Here is a 13,838-nt window from a genome sequence, read left to right on the forward strand (position 1 = left end):
TCTGGCTGGACTCCATCCCTACAGCCACCTGGCTACAGGCTTTCCCTGTCCCATGGTTACATGGCTGTTGCCAGGTAACCCAGCCTACTATAAAAAAAAGGTTTCTGCCCCTCCTCGCTCTCTCTTCCCTCTCTTGCCCCTCTCTGGCCTCTCTCTCTCTCTCTCTCTCTCTCTCTCTCTCTCTCTCTCTCTCTCTCTCGTCTCTCTCTCGTCCTCTTTCCACGTAGTCATGGCCAGCTCTCATTCCTCTATCTTCTCTTTCTTTCTTTACTTCTCTCCTTTTCTCTTCCTACTTTTCTATAATAAAGCATTGAAACTATGAACTGTCTCTTCTTATCAAAACCCGCCGTGTAAGAACATGGAGCAGGCCTCAGCGTTTCCAGACACCAAGAAAGGATCCTGCCTCTTCTCAGCTAAGCTTCCTCAACAGGTACCCTGAGCTGTCAAACGGCCCTGCCTTCTGGGCAAAGACCTCCCCGTTAGCCAGGCAGTCTCTTGCTCTACAGGTGTTCAGACGCCTACCTGTTCCTACCCTGGTGCAGTGCGCATGCGGGCCCTGCCTGCCGGTGTTCTCCTATGCGCGGCCGCCGCCCCTCCGCCCCCACTCCTTTTTTCCCACACTGGCCTGAGATTGCAGACAACTCTGGACAGTCAAAGGAAAATAGAAAGACAAGTCCACAGTGATGTGCTTTTTAAATTAAAAAAAAAAAACGTATTTATCACCATTATTCCATGTGTGGTGAGGGAGCCCTCACCATGGTGATTATAAGGTGGGCAGAAGACAACTTCGTGGAGTCAGTTCTCTCCTTCCACCTTCCCATGACTTCAAGGGACCGAACTCAGACTTATACAGCAAACACCCTAAGGGCTGAGTCATTTCGCTGGTCCCACACAGATTTTTCTTGAATCACTGCCTCGAACACTCCGGAGCCCTCATCCTGGCTGTGAGAAGAGACGGTAATTTTCCCGAGTCCATTTGTATTAAGATGTTAGAGTTTGAATGTGAAATATCCCCCAGGGCTAATAGTGCTCTTTGGGGAAATTGTAGAGCTTTTAGGACAGGGGCCTAGCAAGAGAGTCATTTAGGAGGCTTTGAGGAAGATAGGTTGACCCACCTTCTAGCCCAAGTGCTTTAGTGCTGAGATACGAAGCAACTGAGTTTCCTCCACTGTGAACCCAGCCGCCTCAGCTACCATGATGTCTCCACTGGACCACAGACGTTCTTTGAAGGATGCTGCAAGAAACCTTCCCTCTCTGAAGTTGCTTCTGTCTGGCATTTGTTCACAGTGACTGAAAAAAAAAACTACAAAAACTGCCTGCTCTCTGCCGGCAGGTCTAGGCTGAGAGGAGAGAACCGGGTCCAGTAGAGTCAGGGCTGGTCAGAGAACTGGTCCAGGGCTGAAGAGGGATGGTGAGGGTCCACGCCTGGATCTCCTGCCTTCCGGAGAATTACTCCCCAGCAGGGAGTCTGTCAAGGCAGGAACTTGATTTATTGTATCTGTCTCTTGTTTATATAGGGGGGGTGATTTCCGGTGGGGTGAGATAACATAGGATGACTAGGAGGCGGGAAGAGTGATGGAGGGTAGGTATGGGGTGAATGGCAGGGCCAATAAAGTTATTCCAAGTCAGTGTTATGTAGGAGGAGCCTGCCTCAGCACGTTGCACCGAGTCACTCCACTACAGATGTGACCGAGACAGGTCTCTAAACTCCAGCAAAGACTCAGGCTCCCTCACTAGGCCTCAGTATCTGGCCTAATAAGGCCCAACAAAAAATCAAAACCACTGAGAAGCAGAGTCGCTACTGGGATAAACCTGGATAAACCTGATGCGTTGGTTCTAAGCCTGTGGCCCTGGCTTGCTGGAGTGTGGAGGGATTTAGAGATGCACACTAGGGAAGTGTTTTAAACAGGGCTCAGTGAGCATCTCTGGGGGGAACCTGGCAACCCAGAAGGCAGGCAGAAACTTGCACAATGGAGGTCTGGGTCATGAAGGCTTAGATGGGAATCGGACTAGTGGCCATTAGTGTCACATTCGGTCAAAGAAGCTGGCTGTGCCCTGCCTGGGTCCTCAACGTTCTCCTGAGGCTGGGTTAGAAAGTAGTGGACTGATTAATTTGGCAGAGGAAATTTCCAGACGGACTAACATCCAGATGGCAGCACGGTTACTGCTCTGCACTTTCAGGCCAATGTGCCACGAGGGAGGGGAGTGGGAGGGAGGGAGAGGAATTCTGTTTTTGAATAAGAATTGTGACCTGGAAAGGAATGAGAACTTGTGTAACATTGTGAACAGAGCAGGACAAGCCACCTCAAAGCAGCTGTGGGCACTGAAGAGGGGCCATCAAAGGGAAGCCAAGAATTTCTCACCAGGGTGAGAGAAAAGATTCACAGAAAGCAAAACCAACCCAACCCAACCCAAACAACCAACCAAAAAAACCCACACCGTATCCCAGGTTCCAGGGTATGAATCAGCAACTTCATTTAAAGGGGGGTACCTCAACACTGGATGTGGCAGTAGGGGTTCCCGGCTTGAGCAGGGTACCTTAGGGGAATATTGGTCCCAGTTCACTCTCAAAGGCCCACAGACAGAACTGATGCTGTGAAGCAAGGCACTCAGGCTATATCCTAAGGTGACAGACAGCAGAGAGCAGAGCTTGGCATAGTCTATGAGGTCCTGGTATTGCAGGCATGCATGCTGCAAGAGACCCTGAAAAACAAACAAATAAACAAACAAACAAACAAATAAATAAATCAAAACAAAAACCAAAATTGTAAAGGCTGGAGAATGTGTATCAGGGAAAGCCCCACAGAGAGACCAATGTTGGAGCTGCTAAGATCATGAGAAGTTGCCAGCTCCACGATTCTGAGTAGAGCTAGCCAAAACAGAAGCTATGCGTGCAACAGAGCTGTAGAGGTGGGGCTGCCCAAGGCCACTGGAATCCAGGCGATGCCTCCATAAACCAGACACTGGTGTGAGGATGCGGCACTTGGTGTTTGCCCTCGAGGGGTTCGGTCTTGCTTCTATCCATCTCTCCTTCCCCTTGGTGCCCTTGTGTGTTGACTGTATATAAATTGGCCTTGGATTTTTCCATCAGCTCATAGCTAAAGGGTCAATTTAAATCTCAAAAGAGACCTCGGATTTTTTTTTGCCCTGACAGTCTGAGATGGAGGGAGTTCTGAAGTCCTGTGGAAGCATTTTTTCATTTGGAGCTGATCCTGAGCCCACAGGGGCCAGGGATGGAACGCTGTTGTTTGAGTGTAAGACATTCCCCCACAGGCTCACATATTTGGTTGGGCACTTTGGGGAGCTTTTGGAATGTTCAGAGGACTAGTGGTTCACTGCAGGCAGGGGGAGCCCCGGGGAGTTTGAAGCCTTCCAGAAGTCATGAGCAAGAAGGTTCAGCGGCTCCGTATGGGGAGGTAGAAGCCTGTTCCTTAGCTTTCAGAAAATCGGAAGATTCTCATTCTTCTGTTTTGTTTCATTTAGCCCTGATGAAATGGAGGAGAACTGCGCATAGCTCACCTCTTAAAAGTCAATTTTTGAGAGGCCAAGACTGCCCACTTTCAAAATTCTCTGAAGCCTGAATCTTTTCTTGCTAGTCTTTCTCTTTCTTTCTTCCTTCCTTCCTTCCTTTCTTCCTTCCTTTCTTCCTTCCTTCCTTCCTTCCTTCCTTCCTTTCTTTCTTTCTTTCTTTCTTTCTTTCTTTCTTTCTTTCTTTCTTTGCAAAAGAATAGAGAATTATTAAGAGTAATCTTTATGCACGTAAACATCAGAGCTTGACTTTGTAGTGTGGCCCAGAAATCTCCACAACAAATAATTTCAGCTTCAACATCATACAGTCTCCTCTCTTTTTCCCCACGTCTCCTCCAAGAGAGGTTATGGCTGGATTATATAAGACACCATCTTAAAAACTAAATTAATAAGAATGTGGCATCTTCACAGAGTAAGTTTCATCTGTTTTAAGGTACATTCAGTGGCTTGGGGAACTGTGAAGAATTCTGAATTAATTTAGTTGAAGCAACACATCTCTGGCTTTCCAATAAGTGGGATTTTTCTTCCCTACTGTGGAGTGCTGGCTGTGTGACTCATGGCTTTGAGCCCCTAAAGGAAATGGTTGGAAATGGTCTCTGATGAGTCATTTCGTATTTGGACGGTATGTTCCCTAGAACGTGTGGGTAAGCGCCAGGTAACTAGTGAGTTCTATCTTTTAGTGCAGTCCCCTGAAGAAGAGGCATAGAACGAGAGGAACAGAAATGAGAAAGACAAGGAAGAGGGGCTGAGAAATGGAAGATTCGAGAAGTACAATCAACACGGGAAGTACAAATTTCTCTGAGGTCTTGTAGTTTGAGTGCACAGGTATTGATTCCTGAGAAATGGTATGGTACACAGTCCTGGGTACACTAGACAGAAAACACATGCTGTCCGGTCTCAAGGGATCCCTAGTCGAATTGTACCAAAACCAGTTGCAATGCAAATGAGGCTTCCATAACAGTTCCAAGAGGCAAGGGAGATAGACTAGACACTACCCAGCCTGCTCAAGGCAAGTCGGAGAGACTCGCAGAGACAACATCTCTCAAAAAGACCTGTGTATTGGCATGGTTTGCAGAACCAAGTGGGGAAGAGCCCCGCAGCCAACAGCAGGCAGCCTTAAAGGTGAGGTAAGGAAAAGGGGCGGGCACTGTAGAAGGGATTCACTGGAGGTTTTGTTTTGTTTTTTTAAGATTTTTTTTTTATATGTAAGTACACTGTAGCTATGTTCAGACACACCAGAAGAGGGCATCTGATCTCATTACAGATGATTGTGAGCCACCATTTGGTTGCTGGGATTTGAACTCAGGACCTCTGGAAGAGCAGTCAGTGCTCTTAACTGCTGAGCCATCACTGGAGTTTTTAATGCAGGGTGTATGTGAGAGACGGCACCCCTTGCTCCTTGCGGGGCAGTTAAATCCCCAGTGTAAATGACTTTACAAAGGTATTAAGGAGTTAAGATTATACTTACAGTTTATGAGTAACACAAGAGTTATATAGTTTTAAACGAGAGTGAAATACAACAGTGTTTGCATTTCCAAAGAAATGCCCCACTCTGGGGATAGAACTTGACACGGATTGCTAGAAGCTCTGTGTGTGTGTGTGTGTGTGTGTGTGTGTGTGTGTAAGGGCTCAGTGGGTCAGGCCACCAGCTGTCAACCCCGAGGACCTAAAGCTTTACTCCCAGGACAAAATGGTTGAAAGAGAGAACCAACTGCCAACAAACTGCCCTCTGCCCTCTGTGTGTATGCAGTATAAGAGATTTTCACTGCCTTACCAATAGCATAGAATATTCTAGAATATAAATATTAAAAATTGTAACCTCACAGGTACAAGCAAAACCATACCACATCACACGTGTTGCTAATTGGTGACAGCATACTGCTCAGTCCAAAGCTGGCCAAAGAACCCACCTGGCTCAGGTCCACATCTTAGCCCCAGCACTGAAGGCTGTGTGCGCAACCTGAGAAATTTAATTTCTAAGACAAGTTCCATCATCTGAAGGTAACATCAAAGTCCCAGTGTTGTTACACAGGGGACAGAAGGTTAAGGCTGAAAAAAAAAATCCCTAGAATCCAGCAGATACTTAACGGATGGTAATGGCTCCATTGAATTGTAATAGTTTTCTTTCTCTGCATGATTTGGGGTTCTCAGCCCAGGTAATAAATCAGAGGAGGGTCCATTGCAGTTGATCTTGATAGGACATCTTATCCCGGAACACTCGGACTGAAAAATGGCCCAACAGCAGCTCTCAAAGACTCTGTGATTTGCTTCCAAGAGAAGAAGCCAGGCGTGACTCAGGAATTAATCTGAATGTGTTGATAATGGAGTTGCTTCCAATCTAAGAATGAATTCACACAGGAAACGCAACGTTGAGCAAGCGTCGGGTAAATTTAGAGGCACACGCAGCTCTAAATTTACACACACATACACATTAAAAACAATGTGTATGCCTGCTTGCTCTTTTTGTCTCCAGCCTTCCTGGAGAGCAGGGACAGCATATGCTTCATTGCAGAGCATTCTTGTCAGAACATGGGGAGCACGCCACAGTGAGAAATGAGGCAGGCGTTTCTGAAGGACATTGAAGTTGACTATGAGGCAGAAAGTCCAAACCGCCCTGGCTCACAATCTTGAGTCATTTCAACCCGTTCTCCCTGACCTTCCCTCAATCCCCTTTGTTTGTTTGTTTGTTTGTTTTTTTTTGTTTTGTTTTTGTTTTCCGAGACAGGGTTTCTCTGTGTAGCCCTGACTGTCCTGGAACTCACTGTGTAGGCCAGGCTGGCCCCGAACTCAGAAATCCACCTGCCTCTGCCTCCCACGTGCTGGGATTAAAGGTGTGCACCACCACTACCCAGACCCCCCCCCTTTTTTTTAATAACAAGTTATATTTCTGCCTGAAATTTCCAAAGCAGACCACTGTTGCTCTGTTTTTACGTTCTCTCAGTCATATCAAGCCCAAGAAGACCCATCTTGGGGGGTTGGCGATTCTAGACAAGCCATCAGAAGGCGCTCTCTGTCCCTTCTCCCACCTTCACCAAGGTGAAGAACTCTAGAACTCTGGTACACTGAAGGCTGGAAGGAATGGCAACACACGTGATACAGCGTATCCCTTTGATTTGGAGACCAGACAGAAGCCCTTCGCAGGGCCAGAGGTGCTGGAACCAGTGAGCCATTTGGAAACTTCTATTCACTTCTATTTGTTTTTAAGTCGTCTTTAAAAACTAGCTTTGAGAATCCTGTTTGGAAGCTGGGATCTGAAGTCTAAATAGTAGACACTTTTGAGTTTCATCGTTGCAAACCCAGCTCCCCACGGCTGCTCTGGAGTGAGATGAGAGCACCTGTGATTCTGAGAATACCAGGACCTCCATGATTGGAGGGTCCAGCTGTTACAGCTTGCCCTCTGCCCGCCATGTAAGTGTTCAGCCCATGCACGCATGTGCGTGTGCATACACACACACACACACACACACACACTACATGTGATAAGTAAAAAGAGGCAAGGGAGCCTTTGAAAGCTGCTGTATTTTTGCACTATTGGATGCATAGCTATGGGTTTGGGGTATAGCAGCAGAAGAAACACAGCCACAGATATCTGAATCCTTTAAGGAATGTACTGGCTGGTTTTGTGTGTCAACGTGACACAGGCTGGAGTTATCACAGAGAAAGGAGCTTCAGTTGGGGAGGTGCCTCCATGAGATCCAGCTGTGGGGCATTTTCTCAATTAGTGATCAAGGGGGAGGGCCCCTTGTGGGTGGTATCATCCCTGGGCTGGGATTCTTGGGTTCTATAAGAGAGCAGGCTGAGCAAGCCAGGGGAAGCAAGCCAGTAAGAAACATCCCTCCATGGCCTCTGCATCAGCTCCTGCTTCCTAACCTGCTTGAGTTCCAGTCCTGACTTCCTTTAGTGATGAACAGCAATGCAGAAGTGTAAGCTGAATAAACCCTTTCCTCCCCAAGTTGCTTCTTGGTCATGATGTTTGTGCAGGAATAGAAACCCTAAGACAAGGAAAAACCCAGAATATCACTTCATTTCTACCCAGAGTTGAAAAGTATAAGAACTACTGATTTGTGGAAATTCACAATGACAGTTGAAATAACGTTTGTGGGTAGACCTGGCATTTCCTGGTTGTCATGACAACCCTGCCTCCTTTCTCACTGCTGTGTTCATTCAGGTGTTGCACCTAATCTAGGATTTGACTTGCAAGCTGACAAACAGACTGAGATCTGGGAAGATCTACCTGTCCTATCCACTGAAAAGGCATGCAGATTCCAGAAAGATACTCAGATGCAGCAGGAGGGGTCACCCAGGCAGCGATTTCCATGGAGATCCTATTCCCAAGCCAGCTACTGTCAAAAGCAAGCATTTTCTCAAGGAGATCAGGCAGAGGAGGGGATTTCTGTAATGCAGGTGTGAACTGCGCACCCGTGTCTGGTGATTTTCCTGTGGTTTGTTTGCCAAGTTTTTATTGGTGCCCAGCTGAATAACAAAGAATTAAGTTCCTCTTTTCTTTTCTTTCCTTTTTCTTTTCCTTTTTCTTTTCCTTTTTCTTTTCCTTTTCCTTTTCCTTTTCCTTTTTCTTTTTCTTTTCCTTTTCCTTTTCTTTTCTTTTTCCTCTCCTCTCCTCCCCTCCCCTCCCCTCCCCCTCCCCTCCCCTCCCCTCCCTCCCCTAGACAGGGTTTCTCTGTGTAGCCCTGGCTGTCCTAGAACTAACTCTGATGACCAGGCTGACCTCGAACTCAGAAATCTCCTGCTTCTGTCTCTCAAGTGCTGGGATTAAAGGTGTTAGCCACATCACTGCCCAGTTAAATTCCGTTTTTTTAAACTCTGAGAGAAGAATAGATTTTAAGTAGGAAAGGAATGCAAAGGACTTCAAGGTGGAGCCTCATTTTCCGAACACTGAATGAGCTGAGAAGGCATAGCTGGGGGGGGGAGGGGTCACTGAACCCACTAGAGCCAGAGTCCAGCCTGACATCCTCACAGCTCCATGGACCCGCCATGCTCACTCCATCCAAACGCTCAGACCAGCGCTGCTGGTGGGAAGATTCTCAAGGCCTCCTTAAATTACGAATGAGTAGTCTTCACTGAGACAAGAGGACCCTTTCCAAACCACAAGTCACTAGAAAAATTAAGCTTGTATACACATGACAAATATTCCAAATTTCCAATGTGAGTTTAGGTCCCTGCCAGTTTTATGTACAGACAGAAGAATGCCCAATGTGAAGAATTAAACAGGATCCACATGAAAAATGATTCACCATGAAATACCCATCACTAAGCATTGATCTTCTCGGGAAACCTCGGCCATGAGTCGTCCCTAGCTGGTATAGAGCATAGCTACTGCATAAGAACCTTGCGTGTTCTTTTTGTTCCCTTTTAAAGGGAGTTGGGACTTTTCAGAATCCATAGTTGAGGCAGCAAGCAGACTAGAGCCGGGACACGCCAGACAAGCTTGAAGCAAGGTTGTGGTTGAGCCATTCCACAGACCGGCCATAGAAGATAAGGGGCATGCCTGGGAAAACTCCTATGGGTCATACACTATCTGGACTCGAGTCTCCTGTCTCCTGTCCCTTGGATGCAGTTTACTAATGTCAAAGTGACCTTCCTGCTAACAAAAATAAACCACCCTCCTACATTGCTGAAGGCCCAATCTGCACATATGCCAAAAAGCCCACCCTGCGCGCCAGAGTCCCCCACCAATATTTGAATCAGTAAATCATGTGTAACCGAGCCAAATCCCCCCCCCGGCAACCCCCCCTGACTTTTCCTATATAAACCCCTAACTTTTGAGCCTCAGGGTCGACTCCTGTCTCCTGTGTGAGATACCTGTCGGCCCAGAGCTCTGATAATAAACTGCCTCATGCGGTTGCATCAAGTCGGTCTCTCACGTTTCCTTGGGTGTACACTATCCCGAGAATGGAGTGGGGGTCTCCCCAAAAGGAGGTCCTACACCTTCAATTGATTAGTCACATCCCTTACACTTACTAATTAGGAGTGGGAAATAATAATGGCCCCCTCTCATCTCCTCTCTCTTGGAAGATTTTTCTACTTGAGAAAAATTATTCAAGACAGCATCTAGTTAACGTGATGAATAAAAGAGCTTTCATATCTTCACAAGAAGTCCATCTTTATTTCAAGTATTTATGTGAATTTCAGTCTTTTTCTCTCAGAAAGCACTGAAATATGAATATTTTAAAGCAATAATGATTCTGTGCAATCATTTCCTCAACAGGGAATGGGACAGTTGTCAGGCTAACACTGGAACTGGGCTGAGAGCTGGGTCAGTGGTTAAGAGGACTTCCCACTCCAAGTTTAATGTCCATATCCACGTGGCAGCTCAGGGATCTCTGCTTCCCTCTACTGGCTTCTGTGAGTATTGCATGCACGTGGTGCAAAAACACATACAGGAGAAACAACTACACCCTTAAAATAACATACTTAAAACTAAAAATTTTAAAAGTTAGAGTTGAAAGTTCTGAGATGACAGGACACCATAGCTCTATCTAACTCAGGGAAAGGCTTTATGGAGAGTGTAGTTTTGATGTAGCAAGGATCTGAGCGCACACTTGAAATGGAAGAGGAAAGATCGCACGTGTGTCCAAAACCAGGGAAGAAAAAGAAAATAAAGAGGAAGGGAGACAAAATGTGCGGGGCACTTGCTGTTGGAAAAGGCATGGTTGTAGGAAGCCCTTCACACTGCAGAGAAGGTTTCAGTTTGAGAAAGTTATTGTGCACTGACATCCTCCGTCCTTGCAGGAGGCAGGGGGATCTTCCAATCGTTCTTTTCTTGATAAGAGAGAGGCCTTTTCCCAGAGCCTGGAAGGTCACTCAGTCTCCCCACCTCCTTTCACCTCCTTGCAGCCATGATGCTGGGGGCCATCTTGGATTTAACTCCATAGACACACAAGGCCAGCATTCGGTATTTAAGGCCACAGTATGCCGGTAAGATGACTCTCTGGGAAAAAACAGAAATAGTGTTTGTTAATGTCTGCAGTGTAAGTAACTCCTATTGTGCATGATTTCAAGTTACAAACTCTTTAACAATCAGTTCCAGGAGATTTGACACCCCCTTCTGGCTTCCTTGGGAATCAGGCATGCTTGTGGTACACAGACATGCACGCAGACAAAATACTCATCTTTTTTTTTTTTTTTAAAGTAAGTTATCTCAGGAGGAACAGGGTTACAAGTAGAAAAAGATTAACAAGCCCTGTGTAGAACAGAATCGGATATACTCTTTTATAAGGAGTTAATTTCTTTTTGTAGTCTGTCTTTTAAGGAATTTGTCTTTAATAACCACAGTCTAAAACTTTTAAGTTATAACTAGAGAGAAATAGAGAGAAGAATGACAAACAGAGACAGATAGACAGAGAGACAAAGAGAGAAGAGGAGAAGAGGAGAGAGAGAGAGAGAGAGAGAGAGAGAGAGAGAGAGAGAGAGAGAGAGAGAGAGTTCTCTGGTGTGGACAGACAGAAACAGACAGTATCGGCAGTGCCCTGAAGTAAACGTCTTCCCTCAGCGTCTCCTGCTTGAATAACACAAGTCATAAGTACGCCCCTCCCTCTCCACCTTTAATATCCTGCACGGTGAAATCAGCGGCTGTCTTCTGTTTACTGTCAGCGTAGCCAGGATCACGGCTGAAATGAGAAAATATGGATAGTTTAAGAAACACAGCAACACACAGAGCAGTGAGCTCTGGTTCTGCTTTGCAATCTGTGCAGTCTGAGTGCTCGCAGACAACAGAATTCACTCCGTTAAGCTGACATAAAATACACTCACCAAAGAATATTAGAACGCTCATAGAATCGCTCAACATCCCAGAGGAATCGCTTCCTAAATTACCTATTAGAGTCCTAGCCCGAGTGCACAGGCCTGGCAGGCAATGATGTAGCTGCTGTCACCAACTCTAGAATCACCCCACCTTTGCTGTGACTAAGAGGACACCTCCAGCACTTTCCGTCCTGGAAATTCCTTGCCTTGGCAACTCCTAACCAGCAACCAATGTGTCTCCACTTTCTGCCAGTCTCTCTAAAAGCTTGCCTCTAAATCACAGCCCTGTGAATCTGGCCAGCAAAAGGTGATGGGTGTATCTGCACCCTGGAGGTCAACAGAGGGAGTGAAATGTAATTTACCCTGGGGAGGTTCTCAGTCAATTAAAAAAAAAAACCTATTAAAATATGGGCTGGAGAGATGGCTCAGTGGTTAAGAGCACTGACTGTTCTTCTGAAGGACCTGAGTTCAAATCCCAGCAACCACATTGTGGCTCACAAACATTTGTAATGAGATCTGATGCCCTCTTCTGGTGTGTATGAAGACACACAGTGTATTTACATATAATAATAAATAAATCTTAAAAAAATATTAAAATATTTAAAAAGCTATTCGAAACACTCAAGAAGGTTCACTCACTCTCACAAATGGCACTAATTGGCAAACCATGCCCAGAGAATAACTTTGTAGACATGTTACCTGTATTCGTCACTTTCCTGTGAGGAACTGTTTTGTAAGTACACCAACTGTGGTTTCCCCATTAATTCTAATATAGAGAAATCAAATGAGACACAGAGAACAAAGAATTGATCTCTGCTTTTGGCCTTTTTTGTATCAACTCTTACTTCTGAACAGTAGTCAGCATCTTCATGGTAGTCTGTACAGCGATCAAGGCCTTCAGCAATCTCGCCCTCTACTTCTGGTGATGGTGAAATGGGGTCAACATATCTCCTTCAGGTCCAAAGCATGACACTGTGCTTTCCAGAGATAGCTTCTTTCTTCTTTCGTTTCTGGGCACACAGGGAAAGTACAGTTTCAGGATCCCTTGCAGCTAGATGAGGACTGAATTCTAGCCAATACATAAACAATGCCTAAGAGTTTCTCAGCTGAGGACTTTTACAAAGGGGTCATGCTTTTCGTATGTTTTCTACCTGATAGGTGGAGAGGGCTGAGGAAATAGATGGAAGACTGAGTCCCTGAAACACCACATAGACACATACATGTCACCATTGTGGTGGTGTGAATAAGGATGTTTTTATTAGATTTATATATTTAAATGCTTAGTCACCAGAGAGTGGCACTATTTCAAAGGATTAGAAGGATTGGGAGGTGTGGCCTTGCTGGAGGAAGTCTGTCACTGGGGAGGGGGGGTGTCTGAGGTTTTCAAAAGCCCATGCCAGGTTCTCCTCTTCCTCTCTCTTCTCTCTCTCTCTCTCTCTCTCTCTCTCTCTCTCTCTCTCTCTCTCTCTCTCTGACTATATGGATCAGGATGTAGCTCTCAGTTACTGCTCCAGCACCTGACATCATGCCACCATGTCTTATGCCATGAGGTTAATAGGCGAGACCTCTGAATCTGTATGCCAGCCCCAGTTGAATGGTTTCTTTTATAAGAGTTGACTTGGTCTTAGTGTCTCTTCACAGCAATACAAAAACGACTGAGATTCCCATAAACATCCACTCCGACTCTCATTTGAATAACTAGTTAATTCATGTTTGAGCCACCATTAATTTTGGAGGTCTGTTATTTAACTTAATAGACTCCCACATTTGAATCATAACTTGGACCTTATTACAGACATATAAAGTGAGCTCTTTTCTTCACAAAGCACACACAAAAACGTGGTTCTTCCTAAACTGTGACAAGTTACACAATGCACTTCTATCTCTAAATACTTCCCAGTGGCTTAGGAACTGTGTGACAGGGTCACAGTGGCCAAGAGGATGCTTGGTTGGTGCTCACAGAGGAGTTAGTTTACCTGTGTCTGGATCAGCTAGATGCTGTGCTGCCTTTTAACTGTCTAACAAGAGTGTTCCCTTAGTTACATCAGAGAAAATGGACCAGTGGAATATTGCAAGGCCATTACAACTTTTGAGAACATTTCCTGAAGTTCTTGAGCTATTGTCTGTGATAGCATTTTCTGCCATGGGCAGCCATCATTTTCCTATTATTATATAATCCTTTTCTAGCCCTCTCAGCCAGGAAGTAGCAAAGTACAGAAGAAATACTCGGGAAACTGTACATTACGGTTTTCACTGTACTTACAGAAAAAGACAGAACTATCTCCTCTTTGAAGCTGCATTGACTCAGTCAGACTAATGGTGTATTAGTCAATTCTAAGGACCCAGCTCCCTGAGTAGGCACAAGTAGGTTTTCCCAGAAAGACTTAATGTGCCTCAATAAGTGAACAAACCTTTCTCCCTTTTAACGAAGAAAAGAGATCTTTTAAGGAATAATTTCTTCACTTCTACAAATGGAAGGAACAACAGCTATTAGCAATAGTCTGTTGAGCATATCTGTGCGAATCTGGGATTATATAGGAAAGATGGCC

The sequence above is a fragment of the Apodemus sylvaticus genome, chromosome 17, assembly GCF_947179515.1.
Source record: "Apodemus sylvaticus chromosome 17, mApoSyl1.1, whole genome shotgun sequence".
NCBI lineage: Eukaryota > Metazoa > Chordata > Mammalia > Rodentia > Muridae > Apodemus > Apodemus sylvaticus.